The sequence below is a fragment of the Schistocerca serialis genome, chromosome 11, assembly GCF_023864345.2.
Source record: "Schistocerca serialis cubense isolate TAMUIC-IGC-003099 chromosome 11, iqSchSeri2.2, whole genome shotgun sequence".
In the NCBI taxonomy this organism is placed as follows: domain Eukaryota; kingdom Metazoa; phylum Arthropoda; class Insecta; order Orthoptera; family Acrididae; genus Schistocerca; species Schistocerca serialis.
The window spans coordinates 198,606,431-198,626,819 of NC_064648.1; the positions used below are offsets into that span (position 1 = coordinate 198,606,431).

The 20,389-nt window shown below is 41.9% G+C and overlaps 1 protein-coding gene and 1 non-coding gene across 8 annotated transcripts in view; both read left to right on the forward strand.

Moving 5' to 3' along the window:
- The window catches only part of LOC126426822 (serine/threonine-protein kinase OSR1), a 523,270-nt gene that overhangs the window by 229,354 nt on the left and 273,527 nt on the right, over nt 1-20,389 (forward strand). The window lies entirely within an intron of this gene.
- Nucleotides 19,953-20,036, forward strand: Trnas-gga (transfer RNA serine (anticodon GGA)). Its single transcript is given in 2 exon segments — nt 19,953-19,992; nt 20,002-20,036. It is a non-coding gene; the product is annotated as a tRNA-Ser (tRNA).

A 20,389-nucleotide genomic window follows, 5' to 3' on the forward strand; every position in this document is an offset into this window, starting at 1 on the left:
TTCTCTTCTGTTCCGGTTTTCCCACAGTCCATGTTTCACTACCATACAATGCTGTACTCCAGACGTACATCCTCAGAAATTTCTTCCTCAAATTAAGGCCGGTATTTGATATTAGTAGACTTCTCTTGGCCAGAAATGCCTTTTTTCCGATAGCGAGTCTGCTTTTGATGTCCTCCTTGCTGCGTCCGTCACTGCTTATTTTACTGCGTAGGTAGCAGAATTCCTTAACTTCATTGACTTCGTGACCATCAATCCTGATGTTAAGTTTCTCGCTGTTCTCATTACCTTCGTCTTTCTCCGATTTACTCTCAAACCATACTGTGTACTCATTAGACTGTTCATTCCGTTCAGCAGATCATTTAATTGTTCTTCACTTTCACTCAGGATAGCAATGTCATCAGCGAATCGTATCATTGATATCCTTTCACCTTGTATTTTAATTCCACTCCTCAACCTTTCTTTTATTTCCATCATTGCATCCTCTATGTACAGATTGAACAGTAGGGGCGAAAGTCTACAGCCTTGTCTTACACCCTTCTTAATACGAGCACTTCGTTCTTGATCGTCCACTCTTATATGTGCTATAATCGATAGTTAAAAATTTTTATCTTTGACAAGGTTTATCTGTGCTATCACGTGAAATCCCGTTTTCCACAGTATTTAAGCCGCTCTTCGACGTCCGACTCGTCAGTCGGGAAGACTCAGCACAACCAGGGGCACCTCCGAAGATGTCCAGCGTAGCTTGGGACGAAACGTCAGGGACTGAAGAGTTCCGTGGACCACGGCCATACAACTCGGAAAAATTCTCAGCACCCAATAATAGTCCTTATTGCCCATATAGTGTACTAAACATATTGCTCCTTCAGTGCTTTTTAAATCGGTTCACAGCTTTCTGGAATTATTTTGGTTATTGTGCAATGTGATATTCGAGTGCTGTGTTGTAAACTAGAGTAGCTCTCTCCTGTGTCAAGAAAACCCAGTGTCACAGTTTGCCTGTCTTCTGCACGTGAAGCATTTCTCAAATGAGTATTCTCTTTTGTAATATGAGAAGGCACTTTACTGAGCAACTACTGAAATACACTCCCACCCATTCGTAAGTAATTTACGTCCTCCATTGGCAGCTCTCGTAACACATTTTCCTGAATGTTTTTAGTGTCTCGACATAATACCAATGGCTTCATCCAAGTACATTTTCTTTTTTTTCGCCACTTTTCTTCCAAATACACACACAATGCAATTGTGGTACTAGCAACTGCAGCGCATAATAAGAGGCTGTTGTCTACCGTCTTGAAATTTGATGAGAAATATGATGACAGTGTAATATCCCTCTCCAGGGCGACGTCAAATGTCTTTGTCAAACAGCTTTGACGAATATTTGATCATATATTTGATCAAACCTTTGCCACAGAAATATGATAACGTAATACCGGCCTAACCGACGTCGTGGGACAAAAGTTAGAATGTACCCTACATAAGACGTGGCGGGCAGTCTTACACACACCGTCTAATGGGCCACGCCACAAGGCAACAGTTACGTCACTGCCTCTGCAGTGCTATACCGCTTCCTGTCAGGAAGGTCGCAGTTCGTAGTAATAGACGGCAAATCGTCGAGTAAAACTGAAGTGATGTCAGGTGTTCCCCAGGGAAGCGTCCTGGGACCTGTTCCTGATCTATATAAATGACCTGGGTGACAATCTGAGCAGTTCTCTTAGGTTGTTCGAAGATGATGCTAGTAAGGTTATCCGAAACCAGTATCAGTTGCAAAGCGATTTAGAAAAGATTGCTGTACGGTGTGGCAGGTGGCAGTTGACGCTAAATAACGAAAAGTGGGAGGTGATCCACACGAGTTCCAAAAGAAATCCGTCGGAATTCGATTACTCGATAAATAGTACAATTCTCGAGGCTGTCAATTCAACTAAGTACCTGGGTGTTAAAATTACGAACAACTTCAGTTGGAAAGACCACATAGATAATATTGTGGAGAAGGCGAGCCAAAAGTTGCGTTTCATTGGCAGGACACTTAGAAGATACAACAAGTCCATTAAAGAGACAGAATACACTACACTCGTTCGTCCTCTGTTAGAATATTGCTGCGCGGTGTGGGATCCTTGCCAGGTGGGATTGACGGAGGACATCGAAAGGGTGCAAAAAAGGGCAGCTCGTTTTGTATTATCACGTAATATGGGAGAGAGTGTGGCAGATATGACACGCGAGGTGGGATGGAAGTCATTAAAGCAAAGACGTTTTTCGTCGAGGCGAGATCTATTTACGAAATTTCAGTCACCAACTTTTTCTTCCGAATGCGAAAATATTTTGTTGAGCCCAACCTGCATAGGTAGGAATGATCATCAAAATAAAATAAGAGAAATCGGAGCTCGAACAGAAAGGTTTAGGTGTTCGTTTTTCCCGCGCGCTGTTCGGGAGTGGAATGGCAGAGAGATAGTATGATTGTGGTTCGATGAACCCTCTGCCAAGCACTTAAATGTGAATTGCAGAGTAGTCATGTAGATGTAGGTGTCACGTCTTTCTTGTTCCTAACTGTCGTCGTTGTTATTAAAATAGCACAGATCGCTTTTCGCAGTATTAAAAAAAAATGGAAATTTACGAATAAACATTACTCGTCGTTTAAGAAAAGTTCATTTAAGAACGAATAATTTTAGCGGTGATGCCTGTGGCAGTTTGGTATGCCAATTTTCTTTAGCCAGTTATTAGTAAAAAATGAAAAAAGCCTCTTATAACCTAGACGAAACAAATGCCGAAAGACACCAATTACTCAGAAGTATCGCTTTTAAGCGGTTGGTTTTTTTTTCTATTCGTACTGCACAAACTGACACCAAATTGATACCTGTCGGTCAGTATAGGTTCTGTAGGATTCCGAAAAACAATGTCATATTTATAGAGGCATCAGCCAACGACTCATCCCCGTTTTAAATGTAGAGAAGCATCAGTCGTGACTCGTGCAGCTTCGAAAATAAAAGTTGGTGGAGCTCTCTGTGTATGTAACGTAGAAGTAAATACCCTCTGAGTAATGAAGCAACTTAAATCGCTTAATAAAAGCAAGTCTTCTGGTCCAGACTGTACACGAATTAGGTTCCTTTTGGAGTACGCTGATGCAATAGCTCCACACTTAACAATCATATACAACCTGTCGCTCGGCGAAAGATCCGTACCCAAAGACTGGAAACTTGCACAGGTCACACCAATATTCAAGAAAGGAGTAGGAGTAATCCACTAAATTACAGGCACATATCGTTAACGTCGATATGCAGCAGGATTTTAGAACATAAATTGTGTTCGAACATTATGAATTACCTCGAAGCAAACGGTCTATTGACACACAGTCAACATGGGTTTAGAAAACATCGTTTCTGTGATACACAACTAGCTCTTTATTCAGATGAGTGCTATTTTAGATCGATTCCGTATTTATGGATTTTCAGAAGCCTTTTGACACTATGCCACACAAGCGGCTCGTAGTGAAATTGCGTGCTTATGGAATATCGTCTCAGTTATGTGACTGGATTTGTGATTTCCTGTCAGAGAGGTCACAGTTCGTAGTAATTGACGGAAAGTCATCAAGTAAAACAGAAGTGATTTCTGGCGTTCCGCAAGGTAGTGTTATAGGGCCTCTGCTGTTCCTTATCTATATAAAAGATTTGGGAGACAATCTGAGCAGCCGTCTTCGGTTGTTTGCAGATGACGCTGTCGTTTATCGACTAATAAAGTCATCAGAAGACCAAAACAAACTGCAAAACGATTTAGGAAATATATCTGAATGGTGTGAATAGTGGCAGTTGACCCTAAATAAAAATAAGTGTGAGGTCATCCACAGGAGTGCTAAAAGGAACTCGTTAAAGTTCGGTTAAACGATAAAACAGTCTAATCTAAAAGCCGTAAATTCAACTAAATACCTAGGTATTACAATTACGAACAACTTAAATTGGAAGGAACACATAGAAAATGTTGTGGGGAAGGCTAACCAAAGGCTGCGTTTTATTGGCATGACACTTAGAAAATGTAACAGACCTACTAAGGAGACTGCCTACACTACGCTTGTCCGTCCTCTTTTTGAATACTGCTGCGTGGTGTGGGATCCTTACCAGATAGGACTGACGGAGTACATCGAAAAAGTTCTAAGAAAGGCAGCACGTTTTGCATTATCGGGAAATATGGGAGAGAATGTCACTACATCCCTAGTACAGACGGATTCTTTTCGTACGTGTCGTGGATTATTTATATATGTTGCGCAGACATTTTAACAGTATCCATTTGATACCGGGAATAAACCAGCTACGTAACTTTTAAGGGCAAGTGATATTGCATTCTGCTTCTTTGCGATAGGTGTCACAGTTCAGATGCACTCGATTTTTGGTAGTTTTCGGTATAATACGACACTTTGTAGTATTACAGAGCCTTTTGCGGTGATAGTCTTGAAAAACGACTTGACAGTACGCTAGTACTTTTGCAAGTGTCCGAAAAACACCGAATTTGCCACACATTAGCGATTATATCCCTGCTAATTCGTCCTTTGTTCGGCTATTTCTGCGTATTTATTTTCTCGTTTTTGCGACCTAAAGCACAATTTTTCCTACTGGTGGCACTTTGAAGTATTTATTTAACGCATTTTACGTACTTGCTCCCAGTTTCTTAAATAAATACTAGACTGAGTAAGAAGGGGGAAAAAAAGACGATCCGAGAATAAATGTACTGTAAAGCAAATACAGTTGGTCATGTAACAGTCAACCCATATAACACCATTAAGGGAAGTGGAAAGTGACACAAATGAAAGCGTTTGGGGACATGTTAACTAATATTTTATGCTTCTTAATCAAATGGTGACTGCCACTCTATTGAATTTATCTGTCTCCCGTCTTTCAAATCTATATAGATAATCGACAAGTCACTGATAAATGCATGGAGGATAGTATTTGCTGAAACAACTAACCATTCCCTTTCCTGTTCCACTAGCAAATTTACGAGAGGAAGCAATTTTTTGTAAGCTTTTGTACGAGCCGTAATATCTATTATATAGTTATAAAATCGTAGAAAAATAGGTCCGCTATTACACTATCAACAAACGGTGAAAACACAACAAAAACTCTTGATATTATAAACTTCAAACGTTGCAGAAAGCACACACGCACAGCGAAGTCCCGCAAACACGTGACAATCCTGGTTTAATGTTGACAACATGCGCAGAACGCAATGCTCACTCCAGAGATATTTACTCAATGTTTCAAACACGTGGTTAGTTTTGTTCAAGTGTGATTGCGATTAGTTGTTATAGTTACTTTTGCAGTGCTTGTTTACTTGTGTTTTGTTGTCTTTATTGATGATGACGAAACGTAACGTATTTTCAAGAAACGACAATTTAGAGGAAATAGGTTTAGAAAGCTTTCTGTACAAGAGGTTATGTCGCCCGGCAACGATGTTTCTGACTGTAATTCTTCAACAAGTGCATCATCGAAGAAGCTCTCACCATTCCAAGAGAGTTACAACGAATTTACTGTAAGTGACAAGGGGTGCAGAAACATTATTATAAATTTGAGAATATATCAGATGTAATTTCTAAATTAGTACAATGTAGACAGTGTGGTGAGTCACAGAGTGTGAAAATTTGTGAGAGTGCCAGTGGGAGAAAAGGCCTAGCAATTGCTTTGGATTTAATTTGCACTAAATTCTCAGCTGTGATTTCGTTTATGAGTTCTTCAAAACAAGATGCAAGTGACCCTTATGAAATCAATACTAACGTAGTTTATGCCTTACGATCCATTGGCAAGGGCATGGCTGCAGGGAGAACATTTTGCTGAGTGATGAACTTACATCAACCACCAAATAAATTTGAAAAACTGACTGCAATATTAGAGAAAGCTGTATGTGAGGTCAGTGAGGAAATCATGAAACATACTGCTAGGGAAGCAGTGGAAGAAAATGATGGATGTTCGGATATTGCAGTTGCAGTTGATGGAAGTTGGCAGAAAAGAGGACATACTTCTCTGAATGGAGTAGTGACTGCCACGAGTGCAGACACCGGTAAAGTGTTAGATGTGGAGATAATGTCTAAATATTGCAAATGTTGTAAAGTCAGTGAACATAAAGAACACAACTGTGAGGCTAAGTTTAGAGGAACAAGTGGTGGTATGGGAGTTCATGGAGTACAACAAATATTTCATCACTCCGTAGAAACAAGAGGTGTACGGTACACCAAATATTTGGGCGATGGTGGCAATAAGGCATACAACAATGTGGTGAACTCTAAGCCATATGGAGATGCCATTATTAGCAAAATAGAATGTGCAGGCCATGTTCAAAAACGTTTGGGAACAAGGCTGAGAAAACTAACTGTTGATACGAGAGGGAAAAAATTAGAAGATGGAAAATTGTTGACCGGACAGGGTCGGTTAATTAAAACTGAAGTAGAAAACATGCAGGTATACTATGGGCAGGCAATTAGGAGGAATAAAGAAAACCTGGAGGCAATGAAGACAGATGTTTGGGCCATATTCTTCCACAAGTCCTCTACTGATGATAAGCCATGTCATGGATTGCGTCCATCAGGAGAAAATTCGTGGTGCAAGGGCTCAGGCAGAATCTTTTTCTCACTAGCATTCTCTTCCTGCTGCTGTTATTACAGCAATTTAACCTATCTTCAGAGACTTGGCTCATCCTGACCTTCTTAGATGTCTGCATGGGCAGGCACAGAACCCAAATGAATATTTCAACAGCATAATTTGGAACCGCCTTCCTAAAACTGTATTTGTAGGCATGCATACAATGAAACTAGGAGTTCGTGATGCTGTTATTACATTCAATTGTGGTAATATTGGAAAGTGTTGGGTACTGAAAAAGCTGGGAATTAATCCTGGTGAAAATGTGACCACTGGGCTGCAACATTGCGATAAAATGAGGCTAGCCGATGCAGACAGGTCTGCATCTAATATGGCCAAGAAAGCAAGACAAACATGCAGGAAGGTGAAAAAAGAAGCTGGAATACCTGATAGAGGCCAAAGAAGGGTCTCATTTGCAGCAGGACAGTTTTAATTAACTGTAAGTAACAAATTTCGAAATTTTTTTCTTTAAAGTCGATTCCCCGCAAACTAAAATTTTCAGTACATATTCCCCATTATATCAGAAACTATCACAGATAAATTAATGATATTTTCAGAGACTCTGCATAACATAAAAAGCCACCTCTGGTACTACATTCATTAATATTCCCCCATTAGGAAGTTCACAAAAAAATATTTTCTGCAGAAAAAACATAATATTTTTTGTTAAGAAATTTAAAAAAGTATTTCTTAAAAACTATAAAATGGATAAAGTAGATTTTAGTACAGTTGACTCTATTAGCATCATCTAACATACAGTACAAATATTAAGGTCCTGCATCAAATATTTTTTTCAGAAATGGGTCAAATACTAGCCTAAATTAACGTGGGTTTGATAGGCAGGGTGTGGTCCCCTTAAGAAAGTGCGAAGTTGAGGAATGTGATAAACCTTTTGCTTTTCTTTCATGTTTTCGTCTTCTTTAAAGGCAAAGAGACAAGATGAAACGGTAGCCCATCACAGAACCTATGCCTACCGTCAGGTATTTTTGATTTTCATTTTTTAAAAAAGAGAGGAGTTTCTCTTGTACCAGTATGAGGAAGGGAGGATTCGCGCTCAGCTAGTGAACGAGTGAGAACCACGCCATTTAAAGCGAGTAATTGTGGACCGCCATTTTGGGGCCGCTATGAATAAGTTAGGAGGATGTATTTCAAATGTGCACCGTTTAGAAAAATAGAGTATTGTTTTACTAACAGAAAGTTCGTGTGAGTTTTTATTTCAAATAGTACGATAATTACAAGAACTGAAGCCCACCTGTATACTTTGGAAAATTACGAACATCCGAAAAGCTTAATGGGAACACGGTCAAGACCTCAAAGGTGAAAACGGCGACCAAACGTAGAATGGTAAGCACAAATCTACAGCGGAGAAAGAAACTACTTCGCCCTCCAAAATAGTGTGAACCAATACGAACTTATTTCCAGGCATAGCTCAGCTTACTGTGCTTGTCATTCATGCCGAAAAATTAATCTCATTAATTCAATACATTTTAAAAAGCTACGCATTTCAACATTTTATTATCATCTGTTCCATTATTTATTATATTATAGGAGGCATCCCGTGACAGAGATGGAGTATGCTCTTAGCACTTCTTCATGAGACAAAAATGAGTTGAATATGTTACTCTTATGATGTAGAATGTAACAGTTATTAATCTGATGAGAGAATACTTGGAGGAAATACAGCCAATGTTATACTGTTGTACAGGATTTGCACAATAAGTAACTATACCTTACCGATGTGAAAATGCATGTATGCTCCGATTTTTTCTGTCTTCGAAAATAACTCGTATAAAAGGGAGGTATTTAAATTTCGTGTATTGATAAGAACATCTACGTTTCAGATTCGATAAAGTGGACTTTCTAAACTGGGCAGAATCTATGATGGTGGTCGAATTGCAGTTAGGCCCTAAGTATGGGCTAAACTGCGATTTTTTGATATCAGTGATTTCTGTGTATGCTACTTTTCTGTAACTGCGATTTGTCGCAGTTAAGAATCGCAGTTTACCGAATTCACAACTTGTTTCCCTCTGCGATTTTTGCTACTCCTTCGATTTACCCGATTTCTGCGGCTTACGCGATTTCTGTGACTTCTGCGATTTCTGCGTTTTACGCGATTTCTGCGATTTATCACCGTAAATGGTACACTGTCATTAGGCGCAAGTAAGAAACGGACTGTGTTGATGCAACCGAGAAATACACTCCTGGAAATTGAAATAAGAACACCGTGAATTCATTGTCCCAGGAAGGGGAAACTTTATTGACACATTCCTGGGGTCAGATACATCACATGATCACACTGACAGAACCACAGGCACATAGACACAGGCAACAGAGCATGCACAATGTCGGCACTAGTACAGTGTATATCCACCTTTCGCAGCAATGCAGGCTGCTATTCTCCCATGGAGACGATCGTAGAGATGCTGGATGTAGTCCTGTGGAACGGCTTGCCATGCCATTTCCACCTGGCGCCTCAGTTGGACCAGCGTTCATGCTGGACGTGCAGACCGCGTGAGACGACGCTTCATCCAGTCCCAAACATGCTCAATGGGGGACAGATCCGGAGATCTTGCTGGCCAGGGTAGTTGACTTACACCTTCTAGAGCACGTTGGGTGGCACGGGATACATGCGGACGTGCATTGTCCTGTTGGAACAGCAAGTTCCCTTGCCGGTCTAGGAATGGTAGAACGATGGGTTCGATGACGGTTTGGATGTACCGTGCACTATTCAGTGTCCCCTCGACGATCACCGGTGGTGTACGGCCAGTGTAGGAGATCGCTCCCCACACCATGATGCCGGGTGTTGGCCCTGTGTGCCTCGGTCGTATGCAGTCCTGATTGTGGCGCTCAACTGCACGGCGCCAAACACTCATACGACCATCGTTGGCACCAAGGCAGAAGCGACTCTCATCGCTGAAGACGACACGTCTCCATTCGTCCCTCCATTCACGCCTGTCGCGACACCACTGGAGGCGGGCTGCACGATGTTGGGGCGTGAGCGGAAGACGGCCTAACGGTGTGCGGGACCGTAGCCCAGCTTCATGGAGACGGTTGGGAATGGTCCTCGCCGATACCCCAGGAGCAACAGTGTCCCTAATTTGCTGGGAAGTGGCGGTGCGGTCCCCTACGGCACTGCGTAGGATCCTACGGTCTTGGCGTGCATCCGTGCGTCGCTGCGGTCCGGTCCCAGGTCGACGGGCACGTGCACCTTCCGCCGACCACTGGCGACAACATCGATGTACTGTGGAGACCTCACGCCCCACGTGTTGAGCAATTCGGCGGTACGTCCACCCGGCCTCCCGCATGCCCACTATACGCCCTCGCTCAAAGTCCGTCAACTGCACATACGGTTCACGTCCACGCTGTCGCGGCATGCTACCAGTGTTAAAGACTGCGATGGAGCTCCGTATGCCACGGCAAACTGGCTGACACTGACGGCGGCGGTGCACAAATGCTGCGCAGCTAGCGCCATTCGACGGCCAACACCGCGGTTCCTGGTGTGTCCGCTGTGCCGTGCGTGTGATCATTGCTTGTACAGCCCTCTCGCAGTGTCCGGAGCAAGTATGGTGGGTCTGACACACCGGTGTCAATGTGTTCTTTTTTCCATTTCCAGGAGTGTACGTTCTGCCTGTAAAGGCGATTATTTATGAGGGCCTAATGTAACATCCAGTAACCCAGCTGACAAAAGGTTACCTGAAATGGTTTTATTAATATTTCCAACGATTCTTCCTCAATTATACGATATACGAAAGGTACGCTTGCCCACAGAAAAAATTTCGTCTCAACAAAACAGTCAATATTAAGAATGTTTTACTTATCTTCTTCCTTTGGCTTTAGTTTTATATTAATGGAACAAGTGTGAAAATATTGATAGTGTGATGTTGAGACTCATAACACAAATGCCACATAGTACGACAGGAGTGCTTGTTTAGAGTAAGGATTCCACCAGTGTTGTTATGTTCACAAGTATCTGAACCACATTGCCGGTCCGATATAGCGATAATTCAGAATATCAGTGACGGCAGAACTGGAAATGTTGCCACAGTGTTTTTATACCGTCTTCGTCAGAAGTAAGGTCAGTTTCTGAAAAATGGTTCAGTGGCTTTGAGCACTATGGGACTTAACATCTGAGGTCATCAGTCCCCTACACTTAGAACAATTCAAACCTAACTAACCTAAGGACATCACACACATCCATGTCCGAGGCAGGATTCGAACCTGCGACCGTAGCAGCAGCGCGGTTCCGGACGGTTAGCTTCTGAGTTTGTGAATGAACGTAGGGGCATCGTTTATGCGAAGTGTGAAACCTCCCCATACTCAAGTGCTTTCGTTACCAGAAATATTAGCAGTTGTGTAATATGAATTATATCGCTAGTAATTAGCAGCAGTATAAAAGTTTAACAATCCTCGTGATTTTCCAGACACAGTTCTCATTTCGATTACTGGCAGCTCTATGTACCCATCCACATCTAGAAGAGACAATCGTAAAGATTCAAAACTACTCTTGAAAGATTCCCAGCCCAAAAGAGCCATAATTGAAAACTTAAGTGTGCAAAATCAGTGTTGGTACAGTGCGTCATTGAAGTCAGTATGTAATTTGAAGAGGATAATAAGTAAATCTGAAGTTCACTGTGCGTGAACTGTGAAAATTCCATTCTCACCTTTCATCCCATACCGCAAAATTTTCTGCCGCGTACTCACAAGGGAACCTCCCCATCGCACCCCCCTCAGATTTAGTTATAAGTTGGCACAGTGGATAGGCCTTGAAAAACTGAACACAGATCAATCGAGAAAACAGGAAGAAGTTGTGTGGAACTATGAAAAAATAAGCAAAATATACAAAGTGAGTAGTCCATGCGTGACATAGGCAACATCAAGGATAAAGTGACCCAAAGAGCGCCGTGGTTCCGTGGTTAGCGTGAGCAGCTGCGGAACGAGAGGTACTTGGTTCAAGTCTTCCCTCAAGTGAAAAGTTTAATTCTTTATTTTCAGACAATTATCAAAGTTCGTGCACTCAAACATAATCAATTTAGCTCTCCAAAATACCAGGACATGTTCAGATTTGCTTGGACATATGCAGGATTTGACTGTCTACACACGGAAAAATTTGAAAACGTTAAAAACATATGTTTTGACTGAGCACGGGGAAAACTGAGACTGTGAAACTGTTGTATTCATTTGTTGCAGTTTATGTGACAAACTCTTATGTTTTCATCACTTCTTTTGGAGTGATTATTACATCCACAAGAAAACCTAAATCGGGCAAGGTAGAAGAATCTTTTCACCCATTCGCCAAGTGTACAAGTTAGGTGGGTCGACAACATATTCCTGTCATGTGACGCACATGCTGTCACCAGTGTCGTATAGAATATATCAGATGTGTTTTCCTGTGAAGGAATCGGTTGACCTATGACCTTGCGATCAAATGTTTTCGGTTCCCATTGGAGAGGCACGTCCTTTCGTCTACAAATAGCACGGTTTTGCGGTGCAGTCGCAAAACACAGGCACTAAACTTATTATAATGAACAGAGACGTCCAAGGACCTCTCATTCCGCAGCTGCCCACGCTAACCACGGGACCACGGCACTCCTGAGCTTACACTATCCTTGATGTGGCTTACATTACGCATGGACTACTCAGTTTGTATATTTTGCTTATTTTTTTTTTTTCACAGTTCCACACAACTTCTTCCTGTTTTCTCGATTGATCTGTGTTCAGTTTTCCAAGGCCTATCCACTGTGTCAACTTATAACTAAATCTGAGGGGGGTGCGATGGGGGGGTTCCCTTGTCAGTAATAAAGACTTGCTAGAGTGTGATACAGATCCGTCCATCCCTCGCGCCTTGAATGTTAGTTCTGATAACAAGACTGACCTGCAGCGTAGCCCAGGGTCTAGGTTAGGATGGAAGGTTGCGTGTTACAGGGTTGATGATGTGCAAGTGAAAACAGTGGAAAGTACTGATCTCACAGGTAAAAGTTGACAGTGGGAATATTATTAATGTAATATTTGAAAATCAGGCAAAAGTTTAACTGCGTATTGTACTGTCGGAAAAAATATCCATCTTGTGAATACAGTAGCTAAACACTTGGTAAAACTTACGTTAGTAGACACCCGATTGCATTTTTAGTACTTTATGTGCTATACAGGGTGTTACAAAAAGGTGCGGCCAAACTTTCAGCAAGCATTCCTCACACACAAATAAAGAAAAGATGTTACGTGGACATGTGTCCGGAAACTCTTAATTTCCATGTTAGAGCTCACTTTAGTTTCCTTCTTCCACCTACGCTCAATGGGGCACGTTATCACGATTTCATACAGGATACTCTACCTGAGCTGCTAGAACATGTGCCTTTACAAGCACGACACAACATGTGGTTCATGCACGATGGAGCTCCTGCACATTTCAGTCGAAGTGTTCGTACGCTTCTTAACAACAGATTCGGTGACCGACGGATTGGTAGAGGCGGACCAATTCCGTGGCCTCCACGCTCTCCTGACCTCAACCCTCTCGACTTTCATTTATGGGGGCATTTGAAAGCTCTCGTCTACGCAACCCCGGTACCAAATGTAGAGACTGTTCGTGCTCGTATTGTGGACGGCTGTGATACAATACGCCATTCTCCAGGGCTGCATCAGCGCGTCAGGGATTCCGTGCGACGGAGGGTGGATGCACGTATCCTCGCTAACGGAGGACATTTTGAACATTTCCTGTGACAAAGTGTTTGAAGTCACGCTGGTACGTTCTGCTGCTGTGTGTTGCCATTCCATGATTAATGTGATTTGAAGAGAAGTAATAAAATGAGCTCTAACATGGAAAGTAAGCGTTTCCGGACACATGTCCACATACCATATTTTCTTTCTTTGTGTGTGAGGAATGTTTCCTGAAAGTTTAGCCGTACCTTTTTGTAACACCCTGTATATGTGTAATAAAATGAGCTCTAACATGGAAAGTAAGCGTTTCCGGACACATGTCCACATACCATATTTTCTTTCTTTGTGTGTGAGGAATGTTTCCTGAAAGTTTAGCCGTACCTTTTTGTAACACCCTGTATATGTGTGTAATATGCATCAAAATTCTCAGCGGGGCCTTATCCACTATATTTTTCTTGAAATTACCCTGTTGTTTTAGGTTTTATGATCAGTGTGCTTAAATATGCCACGAAAATTTCAGCCTACGCTATAGGTCGACTATTTAGCACGACTTATATTCCGCCTTCGCATTCCTCGACTCCACCAGTTCTCAACCGAGTATAAAGTTTTTTTCAAAATAAATTGGCATAGATCGCATGGGGCATTATATGTTACCTGCGGTTTTTAGTTGCTACTTGCGACTTCTAGTTGTGACTTGTCATAGAAATCGCAGCTAGACTCGATAACGTGTCACAAGGAAAAACAGTAGTACGAACTTAGGCCGTCAGATGGCACTCGGCGTTCATTGTTAAGTGCGCTTTTTAGTTGAGACTTGTCACTGAATTAACAGATAGACAAGAGGTTAACAGGAAGAAGTACGAAATTCTGCCAACAGATGGCACACACCGTTGAATGTTAACTGCGCATTTTAGTTTCTACTTGTGACTTGTCATTGAAATCGCAGCTCAGATAAAAGGTTCAAAGGAAGAAGTACGAAACGCTGCCAACAGATGGCACACAACGTTGAGTGTTAACTGCGCATTTTAGTTGCTACTTGTGACTTGTCACTGAAATCGCAGCTAGACAGAAGGTTAACAGGAAGAAGTACGAAATTCGACCAACAGATGGCAAACGGCGTTGCATGTTAAATGCTACTTGAGACTCCTACTTGTGACTGAAATCGCAGTCAGATTTTGTAAAGTTGTTATTGTGATGTCTGTGACTTCTCAGTCACTGTGATTTGTATTGTTGTTGTTGTTGTGGTCGTCAGTCCTGAGACTGGTTTGATGCAGCTCTCCATACTACTCTAGCCTGTGCAAGCTGAATCATCTCCCAGTACCTACTGCAACCTACATCCTTTTGAATCTGCTTAGAGTATTCAACTCTTGGTCTCTCTCTACGATTTTTACCCTCCATGCTGCCTTCCAATGCTAAATTGGTGATCCCTTGATGCCTCAGAACATGTCCTACCAACCGATCCCTTCTTCTAGTCAAGTTGTGCCACAAACATCTCTTCTCCCCAATCCTATTCAATACCTCCTCATTAGTTATGTGATCTACCCATCTAATCTTCAACATTCTTCTGTAGCACCACATTTCGAAAGCTTCTATTCTCTTCTTGTCCAAACTATTTATCGTCCATGTTTCACTTCCATACATGGCCACACTCCATACAAATACTTTCAGAAACGACTTCCTGACGCTTAAATCTATATTCGATGTTAACAAATTTCTCTTCTTCAGAAACGCTTTCCTTGCCATTGCCAGTCTACATTTTATATCCTCTCTACTTCGACCATCGTCAGTTATTTTTCTCCCCAAATAGCAAAACTCCTTTACTACTTTAAGTGTCTCATTTCCTAATCTAATTCCCTCAGCATCACCTGACTTAATTCGACTACAGACCATTATCCTCGTTTTGGTTCTGTTGATGTTCATCTTATATCATCCTTTCAAGACACTATCCATTTCGTCCAACTGCTCTTCCAAGTCCTTTGCTCTCTCTGACAGAATTACGAGTACAATGTCATCGGCAAACCTCAAAGTTTTTATTACTTCTCCTTGGATTTTAATACCTACACCGAATTTTTCTTTTGTTTCTTTCACTGCTTGCTCAATATAAAGATTAAGTAACATTGGGGATAGGCTACAACCCTGTCTCACTCCCTTCCCAACCATTGCTTCCCTTTCATGCCCCTCGACTCTTATAACTGCCATTTGGTTTTTGTACAAATTGTAAATAGTCTTTCGCTCCCTGTATTTTACTCCTGCCACCTTCAGAATTTGAAAGAGAGTATTCCACTCAACATTGTCAAACGCTTTCTCTAAGTCTATAAATGCTAGAAACGTAGGTTTGCCTTTCCTTAATCTAGCTTCTAAGATAAGTTGTAGGGTCAGTATAGCCTCACGTGTTCTAATATTTCTAAGGAATCCAAACTGATCTTCCCCGAGGTCGGCTTCTACTAGTTTTTCCATTCGTCTGTAAAAAATTCGCGTTAGTATTTTGCAGCTGTGGCTTATTAAACAGATTGTTCGGTAATTTTCACATCTGTCTACACCTGCCTTCTTTGGGATTGGAATTATTATATTCTTCTTGAAGTCTGGAGGTATTTCGCCTATTTCATACATCTTGCTCACCAGATGGTAGAGTTTTGTCAGGACTGGCTCTCCCATGGCCGTCAGTAGTTCTAATAGAATTTTGTCTACTCCTGGGGCCTTGTTTCGACTCAGATCTTTCAGTGCTCTGTCAAACTCTTCACGCAGTATCATATCTCCCATTTCATCTTCATCTACATCCTCTTCCATTTCCATAATATTGTCCTCAAGTACATCGCACTTGTATAGACCCTCTATATATATATATATATATATATATATATATATATATATATATATATATATATATATATATATGTGTGTGATTTGTAATCGATACGCTATTTCTTGCTCACCCCATTGCGCCCAAAATGCCGGGCCGCTAGATGCGCAGTCGGCTGGGGAAGCGTGGGGAGAGCGGCTCGCTCACAGGGCTTTAGGGAAAATAAGTGCCGCTCTGAACTAAAGCCTACGCTCACATACTTTGTAAATATTAAGTGCGGCCCCTCCACGCCCACCATGGTGACCATTCAAAAAGATCTACTGTCACCTCTGCTTTCATTAGTATTTAGAAAGAATTCCGCCGAAAATACAGCGATTTATTTTCGCCTGGCGCGTTAACCATTTGTAACTTTCAGAGAAGCGTCATGAGTGGCGAATATTGAATAAAACCTACACATTTATCTGGTTGCTAAGTCAACACTTGCTTCTTTCGCCAAAACACAGTGCTGTTTACACTGTCTCACCTCACTAATATTTTGTGTAGGCGCAAGTGCGAGAGAATTCTGAAACAGAAGTTTATTGAGTTTATTAAGCGAAGAACTGAGGAAAAAAGTCAGTAGCATACGAAAAAGCACATCATCGGCACAGAAAAAACGTGTAATGTCTTCACTTACGTTGTTCCAAAACCCATAGCAATTCTCGTTTCACCAGCTATCGATGACCCTTAAAAATTACGTTCTTTCACCGAAAAAGTCTGTAGTTATTAGAATAAAACGGTAGATAGTGAGGTTTTACACAATAACAATATGGTAAAATACTCTCCTCTTTGCTTGCTATTATTTCCTAAAATCTCATTTCGATATCTGAAACAGTTTATGAAATATGAGCAATGCTGCGGATATTTCACCTGGCTTTATCGCTGGCGCGGCGCGATCGCAGATGAGTGTGTTACGTCAGATCAATTTTCTCGAGGTTGTTGACAGATAGAGACCTCTACCCAAGTCTAAAGAAAAATCCCAACATGTTAGCTAAATTTCTTACGCAACATTATGTAATACGCAGCAAACGCAAAATCATAGTGACCTTTATTTTTCATTGCACACTTTTCCGAAATCATGTAGTGTCTTACGAAATGAAGGGCACATCATCCCGAACCTGACATATAAAGCTGTAAGTAAAGCAAAAATGAATTTCTTTTTTTTTGCCGAATAGTTTCTGTGAAAGTAGGTAAAAAGACGAGGGCCAGTAGAAATCCTTGCCTGACAGAAGAAATATTGAATTTAATTGATGATAGGAGAAAATATAAAAATGAAATAAATGAAGCAGCCAAAAGGGAACCCCTCAAAAATGAGATCGACATGAAGTGCAAAATGGCTAAGCAGCCATGGCTAGAGGACAAATGTAAGGATGTAGAGGCTTATCTCACAAGGGTTAAGATAGATACTGCCTACAGGAAAATTAAAGAGACCTTTGGAGAAAAGAGAACCACTTGTATGAATATCAAGAGCTCAGATGGAAACCCAGTTCTAAGCAAAGAAGGCAAAGCAGAAAGGTGGAAGGAGTATATAGAGGGTCTATACAAGGGCGATGTACTTGAGGACAATATTATGGAAATGTAAGAGGATGTAGATGAAGATGAAATGGGAGATATGATACTGCGTGAAGAGTTTGACAGAGCACTGAAAGACCTGAGTGGAAACAAGGCCCAGGGAGTAGACAACATTCCATTAGAACCACTGACAGCCTTGGGAGAGCCAGCCCTGACAAAACTCTACCATCTGGTGAGCAAGATGTATGAGACAGGCGAAATACCCTCAGACTTCAAGAAGAATATAATAATTCCAATCCCAAAGAAAGGAGGCGTTGACAGATGTGAAAATTTCCGAACTATCAGTTCTTTACAGACGAATGGAAAAACTGGTAGAAGCCGACCTCGGGGAAGATTAGTTTGGATCCCGTAGAAATATTGGAACACGTGAGGGTCACCCTACGACTTATCTTAGCAGTTAGATTAAGGAAAGGCAAGCCTACATTTCTAGCATCTGTAGAGAAAGCTTTTGACAATGTTGACTGGAATACTCTCTTTCAAATTCTGAAGGTGGCAGGGGTAAAATACAGAGAGCGAAAGGCTATTTACAATTTGTACAGAAACCAGATGGCAGTTATAAGCTGAAGGTGGCAGCGGTAAAATACAGAGAGCGAAAGGCTATTTACAATTTGTACAGAAACCAGATGGCAGTTATAAGAGTCGAGGGGCATAAACAGAAAGCAGTGGTTGGGAAGGGAGTGAGACAGGGTTGTATCCTCTCCCCGATGTTATTCCATCTGTGTATTGAGCAAGCAGTAAAGGAAACAAAAGAAAAATTCGGAGGAGGTATTAAACTGCATGGAGAAGAAATAGAAACTTTGAGGTTCGCCGATGACATTGTAATTATGTCAGAGACAGCAAAAGACTTGGAAGAGCAGTTGAACGGAATGGATAGTGTCTTGCAAGAAGGATATAAGATGAACATCAACAAAAGCATAACGAGGATAATGGAATGTAGTCGAATTAAGTCGGGTGATGCTGAGGGAATTAGATTAGGAAATGAGACACTTAAAGTAGTAAAGGAGTTTTGCTATTTGGTGAGCAAAATAACTGATGATGGTCGAAGTAGAGAGGATATAAAGTGTAGACTGGCAATGGCATGGTATGCGTTTCTGAAGATGAGAAATTTGTTAGCATCGAGTATAGATTTAAGGTTCAGGAAGTCGTTTCTGAAAGTATTTGTATGGAGTGTAGCCATGTATGGAAGTGAAACGTGGACGATACATAGTTTGGACGAGAAGAGAATAGAAGCTTTCGAAATGTGGTGCTACAGAAGAATGCTGAGGATTAGATGGGTAGATCACATAACTAATGAGGAGGTATTGAACAGGATTGGAGACATGAGAAATTTGTGGCACAGCTTGACTAGAAGAAGGGATCGGTTGCTAGGACATGTTCTGAGACATCGAGGGATCACCAGTTTAGTACTGGAGGGCAGCGTGGAGCGTAAAAATCGTAGAGGGAGACCAAGGGATGAATACACTAAGCAGATTCAGAAGGATGTAGGTTGCAGTAGGTACTGGGAGATGAAGAAGCTTGCACAGGATAGAGTAACATGGAGAGCTGCATCAAACCAGTCTCAGGGCTGAAGTCCACAACAACAACAGTTTCTGTAAAATCGTTTGGGGAAGATTGCAGTGTGTGCGCCTCGATTCTGCCCTCGTTGACCGTTTCCGTAACAGTTGCCACTCACAGTGACGACAGCTCTCTCATCATTTTCAAAAAAGTACCGGCCGATCTCTCGGCCCGCCCAGAACCCACATCACAGAGTCGTGAGTTGTGGACGCATCTCGTCTTCCTCAGTCAATCGCGGATTTTCACTATCCCAAATTCTGCAGTTCTCCGCATTGACGTACTCACCATGGAGGTTGAACGGCTCATCTGAGAAAATTATTCTTTTTGTGAAGTTCTCGTTCTCCGATTGTCGAGCCAAAACGCACCGAGCAGATCGATGTCTCTTTCCATGATCTGAAGCCTTCTACAAGTTAAATCTCGTACGCATGAATTTTCAGATCTTTCGAAAGGATTTCATGCAGTGAACATGGTGCTAGATTCAACTGTTGAGCTCGTCGGCGAACCGATTTTCTGGCCCTTACGGTCAGAATGTCAAGCACATCAACGATGTTTTCTTGTGTTGGAACAGAACGCCGTCGTCCTGGTTTCTTAACGTGTGAAACAGAACCCGTGGTCTCAACTTCCGGATCAACTTCGGAACTCATGATTCGGTTGGACCTGGTGGGACTTTCACTGTTTTTGTAATAACGTTTTATCTCTCGGGTACGTTGCTCAGTTGTTATATACTCCGGCCGGCCGGTGTGGCCGAGTGGTTCTAGGCGCTTCAGTCTGGAACCGCGCGACCACTGAGGTCGCAGGTTCGAATCCTGCCTCGGGCATGGATGTGTGTGATGTCCTTAGGTTAGTTAGCTTTAAGTAGTTCTAAGTTCTAGGGGATTGATGACATCAGAAGTTAAGTCCCATAGTGCTCAGTCATTTCAACCATTTCTTATATACTCCATGATGAAAATGAACATCAAACAACAATGCTCGACACGCAAAAGATATTAGGCTACCAATGGCAAAGATCGCAGATAACACTGCAAGTTTATAAAGAGAGAGTGAGAGGGAGAGATTGAGAAGGCGGTAAGGGGTGTTCAAAAAGTCTCTCCGCAGTGCCGTATAATTGTTCGCTTGCCTGGGTTACTTCCCTTCGAGTGGACTCTCCCAACATTCCACTGTTTCCTTTATC